The sequence below is a fragment of the Larimichthys crocea genome, chromosome IX (assembly GCF_000972845.2).
Source record: "Larimichthys crocea isolate SSNF chromosome IX, L_crocea_2.0, whole genome shotgun sequence".
Lineage (NCBI taxonomy): Eukaryota > Metazoa > Chordata > Actinopteri > Sciaenidae > Larimichthys > Larimichthys crocea.
The window spans coordinates 6,875,405-6,888,886 of record NC_040019.1 but is presented as its reverse complement, the minus strand read 5'-3'; positions in this window follow the sequence as shown (position 1 = coordinate 6,888,886).

The following is a 13,482-nucleotide window of genomic DNA, read 5'->3' as shown; positions in this document are numbered from 1 at the left end:
CAAAACTAAAAACTTATTCACACTGTGATGATATTTTTTCTCCACCATTATCAGGCCTGAGATTTTAATATATTTTATTGTTATAAGATAAACTAACACATTTATGGTGGATTGTTGTTTTTTCAGTGTTTAGTTTGCCGTTTTTAATTCTTCATTACAAAAGTCAAACATGAACAAAACTGTTTTTTTTAAAGTCTAGATCAGATTTTTACATCTTATAGCCAATCATTTGATTTCTTTTAAACATACATTTCTGCCTTTTTTTTCTAAGTTTGTTTTATCAAGAAAATAATGAGGAGCAACTGAAAACATGAATTTAGTGATTTTTTATTCAGAGAGACGGTGACAAAGAAAAACAACAGCAGTTTTCATGAACCACAAAGTACACCACAAAATAATTAAAAACAAATGAACTCTGTTTATTCCACATTAATGTCACATGTCTGAATAACAGTCCATCTTTTTTCTTTACTAGAAATTCTCCAGCAGTGATTTCATTGAGTCTTAAGAAAGCTTCATTAACTAGGAGTGTAAGAAAACACACATTAGAAAAAGAAAGAGAGAGAGAGAGAGAGGAAAAAAAACACACCGTTGTTTTATGCGTAGCACTTTGAGTATGTTGTGTTTTATGTATTTAATGAAATGCAGATGTCATTATGTCATTAAGTTGCATTCTCTGTAGTTTAATCTGCACATGAAAAGCAGCTCGGGAAGAAAAAAAAAAAGGCACCGCTGACATGTTGGGTTTCATTGCAGGATACTTGCTGCTCTATGCAGTCAGATAACTGCAGAAGCACCACCGTCCCCCATTCCACACATTCCAGGATTTCCCAGCAAGCATTGCAAGCAAGCCTAAACAAGTCACGTTCTTTACTCGGAGAATTTCACACAGTCGAGTGACTGAGGTCTCCTTTAGCCTTCCTTTTTACTGTGCAATCACATAAGTGCACTTCTTTGACATCTTCTTAAAATCAAAACTGTTTTTTTTTTTTTAAAGCTGCACACACATGATAAGTCTTAAACTGGCTTTAACACACACAGTCACAGACACAATCACCTGAAACATTGCACTGCAGCGGAGTAATCTGTGCCCAAAACTATGCTTCCTTTCTGTTTTTAATAATTACTTGTGTCCTTTTTTTTTTTTTTGCTTTTTTTTTGCTGCAACTTGTAACAGCAACTGGACTGTGGTTAAACATTTCCACCCGGAGAGGTCTGCCGACAGTCATCAAAACAAACAAACCTCTTTACTCTCTTACTAAAGGTTTAGAACATGAGGCACACACACAGGAGTAGTGACACCTAATCTCAATACAGTGAAGAAAGAAAGGGAGGAAGGAAAGGACGAAAGAGAAGAGAAGAGAAGAGAAGAGAAGGCAAAAACGCGAGGGGGAGAGAGGGCCTTGCTCCCTACATTCCTCCCAAACCTCCCCTCCCCCCATCGACCTGCTGCTACCACTGAGGATGCTCAAAAACACACATCAACCCCCTCCTCTCTCTCTTTCTCCCTCTTTTTTTCCTCATCTGCTTATTTTACCATCAGCACACTGACACACTGTTTGGTGTGACGATAAAACAACACACAGGTAAAAGAAAAACACAGGAGCGGTTCAGTTAACTCCATTGGATTTTTTTTTTAAAAACGGAGAATTCATTTGACGTCGAATCTAGAAAACTTGAAAATCCAGTTGAGAGAATGGAAGGAACTCTGCTATTAAAATGTCAGAAATTGTGAAGTGTTTTTTTTTTTTTTTTTTTTTTTTTTTTTTTTTTACAGTTCACTTTACAAAATTAGCCACAAGTTTCACAAGAGTGGGTGTAAATTAAAAAGCGACTTCTAAATCGATGCACCATCGCACAAGATGGTCGAAAAATCAATATTATAGTTTTTGAAAAAAAAGACATCATGTCATTTGTTTCCTTCCTTTAAAATGTCTAGTTTCTAAAAAGGCACATCAGTTTTGAATGTGCACACACTTTACATTTAGGTCACGGGGGCTTATGTCAGCCTACAAATGTGTGTAAACTCTCTTCTGTACATACAGAACTTGGGTAAACAGTTTAGGAGGCTTTTGGTCTCTGCGCCACCACCTGCTATCTGTTATCAGCTCCACTTCTACACAAACTCGTTTTTGAAACGAGCCCTTTAGCACCAGTTTAGGGAGAGCTTGGGGCCAAATGCTATGACAATACTATTGCACTGCTAGAATGGATGGTACAGTAGTGCAACATTGTCAAAGCAGCTGACCTCAGCATGTGTCAGCACGTGGACATGGGGACAGCCATTCTTCACTGCCAAACTCCAATTACATTTAAATAAGCAACAATGCTGTTTGTCTGGATCGACTGCTAGGTGTTTAAAGAGAAAATAAAGCGAGGAAAAAGACACTAAAAATGTGCTGAAATCTGAATTTAGCTGATTTATTTGGCGTTTCAAATGTTAATGGCTGTTTAACGCAGGGTAAAAATAAATATAATGTTCAGATATTTGACTAATTCAGCCAGATCTTTACTCCTACAAAATAAAGCACAGTAAAAGAAGGAGTTTTTTTTTTTAAGTACAAACACATAATCACATTTAAAGATATCCTCCACGTGCAGGTGAAGAGTTAAGGCAGTAAAGGGAGGTGTGGGTCTCTGTTTCATCAGCCAATGCCCTTTTAATATTGCACTGCTCATCTCAATGTCCAGTAGTGCAACAGAAAAAGGGCAGTGGACAACAACATGGACACCATCAGACTCCACTGCACATACTGACTCAACTATCCAATAAAAAGAAGAAAAAGACTAATAAGTGGATTATAAACTCTGCTGTGCTTTTATTTTTTTAAAACTGTAGTTAGATCAGAGAAATACTAAAAAGTAAAGAAAAAGTCAAACTGGATTTTAAAGTTTGCAAAGTGTTTTTCTTTTTTTTTTAAAGCACTAAATTACGCCTCTGTAGCAGACAAAAGTCAGGACATCACAGTTTAACAACATAACTTTTCAACAGTGGAGCCAAATGAACTTCCTAAATTAAACAGCATTGGTTACTCTCACCCTGTGTGAATGGGAATTTCCCAGCATGTGGGCCCATACTATTCTCTCCTGTGAATGACATGCATTCTAATTTTGGGGGAGAAATGGGAGGTTGGAGACTGGGAGGGAGGGAGGAGAGGGGGAGAGAGAGAGAGAGAGGAGAGGGGGGGGGATACACACTCCCTTCAGAGAGCTACAAACTGCCACCCTCCTCAACGAAACTATCAAACCCGTTTTAAAAATCATGCTTTTTTAAAAAATTTTTTTTTTTTTTAGATCCACTAATCTCCCCGAGGACAAACAACGAGCAAGCTGCGATTTAGTGATTCCTCGAAAGAAACTTAAAAAAAAAAAGAAAAATAAAAAAAAAAAAAAAAAAGTTGCTTTGCTCCATTACAGTGAAAACGACTTCACAATAAACTGCAACAACAACAACACCTCCGACAAAAGCAAAAAAAGCAGCTCCTGCAAGTTTGCACGATCCAACGCCTTGTTACACAACATACACAATCTGTACCATGAACGCACCAAAAGGCTGCAAATCTCTCCAGCTTGCTCACATCTGATTATTCCTAGAAAAACACACACACACACACACACACACACATCAAGGTGTTTTTCTCTCTCTCTCTTTACCTGTTTCTTCAAAGCTTTACGTTTTCTCCGCCATACATCTGTGTGTGAGGGGAAGGGGGGGGGGGGCTAAATCGCCTAGAAGCACTCTGGATCTGCTCTGCAAGCCATTCCTGCCAGCTCACAAGCCCACAGTACAATACTGACGACTTGTTAGATTGCACAACAGCCTATAGGCTGCATACACACACACACATAGAGAGAGAGAGAGAGGGAGAGAGAGAGAGAGAAACGCACACACACACATACAGCACCGTGAAAATGTCCCCCCTCAGAGACCCATTACACTACGATAACAGCCCAATAAGGTGCAGGACGCGTTTATCTGCCCACAAGGCGTTAAATCGTGTCCTGATCAAGTTTTTTTTTTTTCCAGATGCGCAGAGCAACGAGATTGACTCAACTCTTATGGCTTGTTTTTTTTTTCTCTTCTTCTTCTTCCCCTCCCTCCTCTCTCCTCCTTTTAAGTCGCATAAATAAACACTCAATCTTCGCTTCGACCTTTGCAACTTCCAAGTTTGCGCTTTGCGCTGCGCTCCTGACATTTTACGCAAAGACTGGAGGGGGGGAGAAAAAATAAAAAAAAATCGGCTACAACTCACAGCGGACAAACCTTCCCCCTCCTCCACCACAACCACCACCACCACCACTACACCACCACCACCTCCTCTCTCTCTCTGCACAACCACCACCACCTCCTCCTCCTGCAAAAATCATGAATAGTATCAAGCCAAGGGAGGGACAATCCGTTATAGGCAAAGGGAGAGAGAGAGAGAGAGAGAGAGCGAGAGAGAGAGAGAGAGAGAGAGAGAGGGTGAGGGAGAGAAGGGGAAAAAAAAGTTGTCCATAAAACAAAGAAAAGCAACCCTCTCCACAAACCACACCTCACGGTCCAGCAGCTTTGAGGATTCACGCCGTCGTTCCTAACGCGCTGGAAGCGGATCGAGATGAAATGTGCGGCGCTTGAAGAGTGAGAAAAAAAAATCGCAAGTCTTCCATGCACAAGCACACGGCCTCGCAGATCCGGACTCCATCTTTGACTACTTGACATTCAGAGCCTGCCGGAGCAAATTCCTCGTTTGCATGCCTCCCACTGATTGGCTTCTTCTTGCGCTAGTCTTTGCTATATGATGAGCCATTGGTTTGGTTTCGGCGTGTTCAACATTTCCAGCGCGGACGGGATTGGCTGAGCGCGTTGAAACGTCACACCGTACAACGAATACCTGATTAACTGTGTCCCATTCACAAATTTCTCATCGTCTTCCCCCCTCACTGTATCTGGATACTTGATCACTAATTATTTTATTTAGATTTTGGCGCAAAAAGCCCATTGTGCGCGCACAAAGGGGATTATAATTAGCCTTAAATTGGCCTCTGGAGGGACAGTAATGCCGTTCATTAGCTCAAATATGGACTAAACCCGGCTTATCTTCTCGCACAGGCAGCGTGGATCAGATTTAAAATAGCCCAATCGATTTAAATATAAATAATAAAGGCCACAGACAAACATCTGACTCTTAATTCTGATCTGCGTGTCTTAAATTGTTGAGGAAAAAAAACTTCAAATAAAAAAAACATTAGATCCGAAATCATTCTTAAAAGTTGCTCCCAGTTTGGGTGAGAACATGCAGAATGAGCATGTATGATCCGGTTTCTGAGGGATCAATGGTTGGATCAGATCACACGCAGGCTGGAGGCGGACCCAGTGGGCGCCTCGGCCCCTTGCGAAGCTTTGATTGACGCACAGAGAGGAGTAGCGGGCTGTGAAATTTGGCATTCCTGGCCAGAGGAGCTGAAATAATGGCATTATCCAGTGGGAGAGGGCCCACTTTTTACTCCCCTCACACCCACCCGACTCCAGCCCCACTCAGAAGGGATCTGATTGTGCAGCCAGTCGGCAAAAAAATGTTTGATGTAAGGCGGGGCATGATGGATCCGGTGAAGGTTTGGGAGCAGTGATGCCCCCTCTGTCTCTCACGGTGACTGAGAGTGTCCTGTCAGAGAGTTTGAAGTGTACTTCTGAACATGAACAAGAGCTGTGAGGCATTTCTGTTCCTGATCTCATAAAACTGTTTATACATCTGCAACATTTTCCTCACTCACAAGCTGATAAATTCAGGCTTTAGTGTCAAAATTATGATGTTATTTAATGAGGAATAAAGACTCAAAGACACTAATGATCATTATTTTTCTTCTCTCAGAGGATACAAACAGAATCAGGTGGAAATCAGTGAATCCAGATTATGTGGAAATAATAAAACCTGCAGCTTCCTTACACTTTATGAGATTAATTTCTGAGATATAAGACTGTAAAAAATCATTTAGATAAATCAAATGGTTCAAGTGTTCATTTGATATTTGGTTTATAGATTTAAAATCTGATTTAATTGACAATAAAAATGAATTTGAATCCACCAGAACTTCATCTCCAAATTCACTCATGAAGCTTCAAAATGTTAAAGAAGTGATTCAAAATGATTTAGTTGCTTTGGTTGCTTTTCCCTTCATTAACACTTGTTTGTTAAAATCATTGCACTGTGGAAAAAGCACACACAGGCAACACAACTAATGTGTAATGTGAACAGTGGGTTTGTTCAAACGATTAGTTGTCTGTATGTTTTTGTGGCTCTGAAATCGAATAAACTGGATGAAAGTTCTTTCACAGGCGTTGGTTTATCTCCTCTGCTGAAGTGAAATCAACCCACTCAGATGATTCTTCACCTGATTTGTGTAATTAAAATGTTGATTCAATTATACGTTTGGGTTCTTAAATCAAACATCAGCCGATCGAAGGAGATAAAAAAGCTCATTCTCATTCTCCTTCGTCTGATTTACAGAAATCTTCAAATCAATTTTGATTTGTGTTTTTATGAAGTGTTTTATGTGAATTTAAGGACGTGTTAAAGCTTCAAATTTATTGTCTTTTCATTCTTTAAATAAGGAAAACCACACTGCCACTAAATAACCAGAAATTAATTGATAACAAAACATTGAAAATTACACTGATTAATTGTCTGCTCGCTGAAAGACACTAAAATAATTTTATATGATTATTTCAAGCGTGTGTTTCCTGATTTAAACGCCACGTTTGGTTTATTTTTTTAAAAATCTAATCCAAAATTTGCAACTGCAACAACTGCAACATTTTAAAATCAAACAATTAATATTTAAAGTTACTGACAAATAAGTAATGGAAGTAAATGTATTTACTGAGCTGAAAACAGGCCGACAATCTGAACAGTAATTCATATATGAAGTATTTCAGCACTTTAGGTATCAGATGGTGATATAAGTGTACTTTATATCCATGTGTTCCCATAACATAAAGAACTAATGTAATCCAAAAAACATCAGATCATTTTATTTGGTGTATTATTTAAAGAGTTCAAATCAGATGTGAAGAAATTAAATAATCATTTTTTTAGTTGATTTCTAAGATGTTTTTCCTTCTTGGTTGCATTTTTAAATGTTTTTCTTGATTTTAATTTTTTGTATTTTAGCAGCTCAGACGTGTTTAATCAGGATTAATCTGCAGGAAGCTACAGAAGGTTGGGAGCAGATGAGAGAGAAACAGAGAAACATAGAAAGAAAAAAGAAAAAAGATTTAGTTTCATGTTTTGGAAAATGTGTCTCCTTCAAACGAGCCTGAGGGGAAAGTGCCACAAACCACCACTCCCTGACTTTAAACTGCTGCCTGTGTGAGGTGTCATGGAGGCTGAGAAAAGCCTTTTAAACATGGGAGTTATTGTTCCCTCTGTTTTTTTCCAACCTCCCATCCTCCGAAAATGTACCTCCTTTCTTCCTCTGCCCTTTAACCTCTCCCAACCCCCATCCCTCCATCTCACGTCTCTCTCTCTCTCTCTCTCTCCACATTTCCCCTCTCCTCTCATCGGGCCAAAGACCAAACAACCGTGATGGATCGTCATTGATAATTTCCCACCAAAAGAAGAAGAAGAAAAAAAAAAGGTTAATGGAGAAGTTTTTTTGGGAGGAGGAGGAGGAGGAGGAGAAGGAGGAGGAGGAGGGGAAGTGAGTTTTCTGCTTCATCTTTTTCATGTTGTAGCAGTAGTAAGACCCCACCTCGAGCACCGAGGCCCTGCATGTGCACCCTGTCTCTTCCAAAGAGGGCTCCCCTCCTCTCCTCCACCTCCTCCACCTCCTCCTCCTCCTCCTCCTCCTCCACCGCCTCCTCCTCCCCCCTCTGCCGCCCTCTTGAAACAGACTCTATGGACTGCATGCATGACATTCCAGCTGTGTGGGTGGCACAAGCCTTTTTACAGCGTCTCCAACAGTACACAGGGCTCCAAAGCACAACAGCAGAGCAACCTCGACCTATGGATCCACCTTCAGATACATTCTTCACTCAGGAGCTCGGCTTCGCCGCCCTTCCTCCATGATCTGGACCTGGGAAATTTAATGAGAAAGCACAGAAATTCAAGAGCCCATGTGTAAAACAATAAGTGACTAAACAACATGTTTCTCCTTCTTTACCTTTAACCCCGGAGTCCTCAGCCTGTGGTTAACAACTCAAAGACATAATATTTGTAGGATTGTTTCATCAGCTTCTAACTTTTCCAAAACAATAAGAGATTTTTCTTTCAGAAACATCTAAAGACACAGATTAAAACATCTATAAAAATAAAAGGATTTTGACATGCTCTAATCTGTGAATGGTGTTGACAGAACTGTACAGCGCACAAGCCTTCAAAATTTAAATAAGTGTACTTGGATATTAGAGTAGAAGAGTTTGAATAGGGAGTTAAAACTCTCAAACTAATAATATATATATAAGTATAATATATATATATATATATATATATATATATATATATGTATGTGTGTGTGTTAATGCAAAGTCCAAATAACATGTAAAACATGAAATATTTCTTTATTTGGTGTAATAGAAATGTTTTTTCTGAACAGTTTGTAAATAAAAGATATATATAAATATTTTTTACATATTGTAGAACAGAAATAAATATTTGAAGGAAAGAAAAGTAGTTGAATTTACAGTTATTATTATTATTATTGTAATTAATTATTACATTAATTATTACTGCAGCGGTGAGGTCTGTAAAGAAAATGTCAACTAAACACAAAGTTTAAAATCAAAACAAGTTGATGGAAATTATATTTTTTAATCATGTGTCTTCCATACGCCTTAAAAAGTGCAATACAAAATAACTCTGTGTTTCTATTTCTGCTATTTTTAAAACAGCAAAATAGAAAAAAAAAATCTGTAATTTTATTTTCAGAGCCCAAATATCACCAATCACAAATTTACCTCGAGGAGCTCTAAAATCTGGACACAGTATAACACCTTCTGTGCTCTCGCCAAAATGATTTGACTTCATATGTTACAGTGATGAATGCATTATAATCATCATATCCCTCCACCAACAGAGTTGTAAGGACAGCAGTCAACAGAAGAACCAAAGGAACACTACCTCACTTCCACTCCACAATATCCTCCATTAAATCAATTAGTCATGATCCCAGAGGATTATTACAGAAGTTTATTGAAGCCCCAAAGCTGCTGCTGGTGGGAGACATCGATCCTTAACTGCCACAGATAAACAACAAAAACTCATCCATAACTCACGGCGAGCCCCGATAAGTGTACATCGAGCTTGTTTTTCCACTTCCACACCGGGCGAGTTCAGAGTCCAAAAGATGAAAAAAAAAAAAAAACTCACCCCCATTAACTGAACTTCAGAGGAATTCCTCACTTTACATACGGAATGCACTTTAGGTCAAAGGGCAAAGGGCCAGAGGGGAATCTACCCGCGCCCAGGCAGGCAGGCAGGCAGGCAGGCAGGACTTATTTAAACAAGCCTGGAATGCCTGGTTGGACGAGAGAAGAAGTAGAAGAAGAAGTAGAAGCAACCTCTCTGCCATTAACATGCGCAGGAGCCAATAAAAACCAGCACTTTTTTTTTAAGTTACCTGCACTGCTACTGACTCTGAAATTTATTATAAGCTGTTCCTGGTTATATATTCACCACTTAGACTGAGAATACATGCCTGCTGCTGTGATGAGAGCTTAAAAGCACTGTTTGTGTTTAATGTGTTGTGCAGGTACGGCGTCCTGGAAGTGCATTCAACACTTTTTTTTTTTGACTTTATGTGTCTTTAAGGTTGTAAAAAAAAAAGCTCTTATTCCACACTCTGACAGAATCTATACTGGCTTTCTTTACTCTTTGTTGAGAGAGTTTTCTATATTGAAATATCCGCATGCTTTCATACATATTTCAGGTATTATATGAACAATTTTTGGTGCATTTGTGCATCTCCACTAGATTTAAAAAATAAAGGTCTTTTGGTGTTTGATCCATGTTTGGCTGAGTTTCAAACAGCTGATTCACCAGTAAAGTTTAAAAAGGAAAAAAGCAACTGCGCTTAAGATGAAAGCTCCTACTGCGAATTTCAAATGCAGTTTAAGTTTTTTTGTATCAGAGAAATATGCTCCTGACTCATGCCATCCACCTGCAAATCAAAAGAAAAAGATCAGGGTGTTTCAGTCCCTCCAACCTAAAACCAACACTGACTTCTGCAGCAGTTGTTGGTTAATTGAGGCCGCCCTATCACCTGCCTGTTTGTAATTTCAGGATCAATAGGAGAGAAGCCTACGAGCGGCTTGCAAAAACCCTGCATTCCAAGCGTGGGCCAACCTCTCCATTTTTAGGACCATCTCGCCAAAATTTTCTTACAAATGACATGCTACAATCCACATGGCCATGGTGGAATTCTGTCCACTTCAGGGCTTCAAAGCTGCTCAGGACCAGTTCTGGGTCTGGCCAATAGGTGACGAGGGGTGGACCCTGCCTGCCTTGACCTCACCGACCTTCCCTAACCCTCCCCCATCCACACACCAACCCACCCATCCAGTGTCCTGCTCTTCATCCCCCCACCATCAGCTTTACCCATCCATCCAGTTGAAACAGCCAGTCAAGTCAGTCAGTAGGTCAGGCTGTCCGTCTGTCTGGTGGTTTGAATGATTTTTTTGCAGCGTCTGTTGGACATAAAGAGCATGAAATATTGAACTTTAGACTGAAAAAGGCGTTTTAAAGGATGAAGGTCTCAGTTGGGGACACAAACGGCAAAAATAAAATCAGAATTTATAACAATTTTTTCACCGTTCACAGGAGGCTAATCACATTTTCCAGGAAAACTGTCCATCCTGTGTGCGTCTCTTTATTCTTGACTCTGCATATATCCTACATTTGTCATTTTATTACACCGACCGTCCACAGACCTGTTATCACTGAGCAGCTAAAGTGAATCAGACAGACAAAAGGCCTCTTATCCACTACAGAAACAAGTACAGTACGCGCTCAGAGAGAAGAACTCAGCATTTCTGCAGCAGCCTTTTTCTATAAACTCTTGACTCAGCGTCTTTGGTCTGTCATTGAGGCAGCCATTTTCCCACGAAGGCTCACGAGAGCTCTCCCCGGTGCCCTGCAGGAACCAATTACCTGACTTTGATGAGAGCGTGCCTTTCATTTCAGTTAACTGGACGATTAAAGAATGGTTTCTTTCTTTCATTGTTCGGATTGGTGCCTCATTGAAGGCTCTGCTGTGAAAAATCTGGACTTTATACTGCTGCGGTTTGTCTGCACGTTGGTTACACTGAGCTGTGAAGACACTGTAATGCTGCTGTAAGAGGATTATCCTGCGAAATGGGCTTAGATTATTGTTTGAGATCTCCATACATGAGGTGCAAACATATTGGTGTTTGAAGCCACATCAGGCCTCTCTCAATTCTGACTGTGTTTTCTGATAACACCGTGTCGCCATCTGCTGGAGAAACTTGAATTTGCACACGTTTACACAAGTTGCCAGTTGGTAAGACAGGAAAGATGGTGATGTTGTTTGGCTTCTATAATTTCCTAAAAAACTGCATTTCAACATAGATTTAAAACAATTTTCAGCTATATTTCAGTAGAAAAGACACAACGTTTACATCAAATTTAGACGTTATATCATGAAAAAAAGAGCCTAATATCTTTTTGGAGCCACAAAAGATGTTGATGAACTCTGTTTTTTACTGAGTTTTAGACATAGTTAGCGTGGCTTACATCTTCACCAGTCATATTTGAGGCCCTGTGGATATTAGAGCTCATTGTTATGACCAACATCTCCCATAAAGGCAGTTGTTTATTGGTTTAAGTAGCTCTTACAGTGCTCAGTTCAGCTATACTCCAAGGACACATCCTGGGTTTTTATTTTTTGTCATTGCTGATAAAGCATACATTATTTCTAACTGTACTTATAATTAATACAAGTTTTCTGGGGTATTCAAGTTTATTATAATTACCATGATGGACATGTAGAGAATTACATCTCTGTTTGTAACTTTAATTTGACAATTCCAAAAACAATTCATATTTTATCTGAGACCTGGTTCATACTCTGTTCCTGCTCCATCCATAACTAGATAACAGAAACAAAAGAGGTACATTTGAGGTAATTCTTCAAATACTTCTTTAAGGAGTAGAAGGCCCCAATATTCACTCTGGTCAGTGATTTTTTTTTGTCTTTTTCTTGAGTTGTGTCACATCTGATTGAACAAGACGTTTCTTAATAGCAGTGTGTAAGAAGTATTCACATCCTTTTCTTTCAGATCTTCAGATCTTTCCAATGTTTTCATTTGTGTATAGTCACCAAACAGTAAGAATGAGCCAGTGATGTTCTCTTATATGAGAGTCCATGTTGAACCACTGTGTTTCTACAGACTGTCTACAGACAAATCAAACAAAGGCTCTAGATAGGACCTTTGGTGTTTTTCCTCTATTTCACAACTTCCTTCCTTCACAAGGAGAGGGTGACGCAAGGGGATTACAATCAGCAACAACATTGCTAGATGCCACTAAATCCTACAAATCCTATAAACAGGACCTTGAAAATCAATAAAATATATAAAAATACTCCAGTACAATATAAGGTCATTCAAAATCCTACATAAGTACAAGTACAAAAGTAAAATACGCATATATGGCATAGTATCACATTATTACATCATAGAAACGTTTCAGCATTTCTTTAATCCCACTCTGTTGTTTAATTAAACACATGAACTATAGACATGCATTAATGGACAGATGTTCCAGCGATGGTGCTCCATGGGGTTTGATGCTTTGCTCAAGGCCAACTTGTCCAGGAGATGAACCTCTCCGGCTAACCGTAACATGGTCTGAGCTGGACTCAGATTCCCAATCCAGCTTCCTGTGGGCAGAGATACTTCCGCCCCGACATTACATATAATTAGATACAGCTATAGATCTGTCGATACTAATGCAACGCATAGGGAACGTTTTACTGTTAGAGCTGCCCCAGCTTTTACTACAGCGATCAATCAATAACTTTATTTGTCCCCAGTGGGATGCATGCGTTATATAATGTTAGTTTGGTGGTTCCCAGCCGAGGGGGGTCAAGCCCTGTACAAGATAAATGTGGAGGGTCGTGAGATGATTAATGGGAGAGGAAAGAAGAAAAGAACAAACTGATTTAAAGCCAGTTTTTAAACTTTTACAGATTTTTTTTGGGTGAAATATTTCTTTTAACTCTTTGGGCCTCAAACAGTTATTTAAAAGAAACAATGTAAGAAGTTTAGAGGTGACTCATAGATGGAAACATGACACAGGGCCTGAGCTCAAGACTACATTTTAGTTTGATGTTACATGCCAGAAAAGTAGGTAGCCACTGGTTTAATATTCAGTGATGAATTATCTTTTATAAGTTTATCATGTAGACTCTTAATCTGAAAGGTAACCAGAAGTTTGAGTTGGCACATGATCAAAATCTGCCATCTTCTTACTGTCCTATTGTTTT